Below are 2,712 nucleotides of genomic sequence, written 5' to 3' on the forward strand. Positions count from 1 at the left end.
TAAATAAATGAGAAAATATATACTTAGGTATATATGTAGGATAATTTCCATAATTACACTGTCAATTTCAACTGAACTTTTTGTTTACTTAATTTATTTATTTGTGTTTTTAGGGAAGGGTCTACAGGGTGTTCAGAGTCTCACTACTAGATCAGATTTATACTGATCTGCCTGTTTACAGCCTCCCAAGAGCTAGGATTACAGGCCTGTGCCACCACGCCCAGTATCAATTGCCATCTCAACATGCCCTGGGGACATGGCAGGCCCAGGGATCAAACTCCTGGGCCCTGAGCCTGCTTGCAGGTACTTTACTCTGCTGAGCTGTTTGGCCAGCCCTCAACTGCCCTTTTCAAAGGAGCAGTTAATGCTTATTTTTTTTTCTTTTAGTATTCTAATTTTTTTCTTTTTAATTTTGTACAACTTTTTGTTATTGCTTTGTTTTACATTTAAACCAATATTGCATGTTTATATCTATCTGGTTTCCTAAACAACTAATTTGAGGATAACCTCATTTGACGTAGCAACCATTGTTTAATTCTTATTTTCTTTAATGAAATTTTGTCCTATTTTTAATGCTGTTTTTTATTAAGAAATTTTATTCTTTAAAAAAGAAAAAAGAATCTCGAGTACATTGTATGAGTATCATGATAATAAGTTTGTAATAAATTATTTTCTAAAGTGACTGAACCAGTATACATTCTCATAAATGTAAAACGTAAAAGACTTTGTTTCATTAACAGTTGTTAATCAATTTTAGCAATTTTGAATATCTAACTGGATGTGTTCACACAAATAGCTGTGCATGCACACGTGTGTGTGTGTGTGTGTGTGTGCGCGCGCGCACGCATGCACGCTCCACTTCCAGGGCCTTCACACAAAATTCATTACCAACTTGTTTTATTATGCATTTTGAGACTGAGCCTTGCTAAATTACTATGTTGTCCAATTTGAACCCGAATTTCCTTCTACCTCCTTCAGTATCCAATATTTCCTTGGTCATAGGTGTGAGGTTTTAAGGTTCATTATCACATTTCTTAATGAAATTGTCAGGTGTTTATTGAATATATGGATATTTTCCTTTATGAAAACAACATTCATGGGCCAGAGAGATAGCACAGTGCACTAAGTGCCTGCTTTGGCTAGCCTGGGGACCAGGGTTCAATCCCCAGTCCCACATGCCATGCCAGTCCTGACCCTGGGCTGCACTGAGCCAGGAACTAAGTTCTGGCTTGGTGGCACATGCCTGTAATCCCAAGCACTGAAGAGGATGAAAACAGGAGGATCACTAGGAGTCCGAACTTCTAGTGAAAAACAGGAAAAAAAGAAAGAAAAACACATTCACATGTCTAAATATTCTTGTTATTGTATTTGTATTTATTTGTTTTGATATAGTTTATTAATAAATGGTAGATAAATAAGAGTTTTTTACCTACTTCATGCTACATGTATTTTCTCTCATTCAATGGAATATTATTTTAAATATTATCTTATAGAAGAAAACAGAAACCCAAAACTTTTGTTGGTAAATTTATGAAGCAAAAGTTCTTGTGATTACTACATAGATATTAAAAGGAGTTTGCTAGGCAGAAGTAACTCATTTGTCCTTCCCTTCTTAATATGGTTTTCCATTTATTAAGTTTTTATTGAATTTTAAATACTCTCAGTTTGGCTATGTAGATTGCCTAACCATTCTTTTCACTGTTCTATTTTGATTATTAAAATTTCTGAATTTTGAGTTTTGATTCTTTCACTTTCAGCTAAAGTTTTAAAGAATTTTAAAAGTTATTTCTTGTTTTAACATGGTGAAAATGTCTTTTTACGTTACTTCAGATATCATTGTTATTGCTCTGATTTTCGAGTTTAGATTTTCATGTCCAGAAATTGATTTCTAGTGAATTTTTTAGACAGCAATATTATTTAATTAGCAAAAGTTATTGAAGGTATGCTGCTCTTCCACTGTTATGTGATGCTATATTTATTGTGAAGCAAGTCCCTCAATGTTCATAAAAGTTTGGGTATTTGCAGCTTCACTAATTTCTGGTTAAAAGACGCATATTAAGAAGGCAATTAGGAATTAAACCCCAATTCAATATTTTAGGCAAATGCAAGTATGTTAACATAAGTTGACATTCAAAAACATGTTTAGAGTTTATTTATTTGGTATAATTTTAATTATAGATATTGCTAGCGATAGTGTGATAATTTCTACATTCATTGTGTAACAAACAAATTAGGACAATTAAATATGTCCACCTCACATATTTAAACATTTAATTAGTATTTAATAATTTATACTTTTTTTGAGTATAATTTGATGCTCAATATATACATTTAAAGTATACTGATCAAATAAGGGTAATTAATGCTTCCATTACCTTATCATTACTAAGTTTGGATTTTTTGAGCTCCTATCCTTTTTTTATTTGTACATGTAATCAGTTTTGTGTACTAAAAAATCCACCAAACTGTGCTGTTGAATCTTGAAACTAGGTACTGCTGTGTGTTAGTATCTATTATTTAAACTTTTCCTATTTCCATTTCTTTATATCCTCCTCATCCTCCTTTAATCACAAGTCTACATTCAGGCAGACTTTTAAATGTTCACGAGTGCCTCCTCCACCCAGCCCGCCAAGTAGGATTTTCTGCCGAGTTCCGGGAGCCCCCAACCCAGTCCTAGCCCAGGTCCGGTGAGTGTGCAGAGAGTTTCCTGCT

Source organism: Octodon degus, unplaced genomic scaffold (genome assembly GCF_000260255.1).
Source record: "Octodon degus isolate 3935 unplaced genomic scaffold, OctDeg1.0 scaffold00116, whole genome shotgun sequence".
NCBI classification, from domain to species: domain Eukaryota; kingdom Metazoa; phylum Chordata; class Mammalia; order Rodentia; family Octodontidae; genus Octodon; species Octodon degus.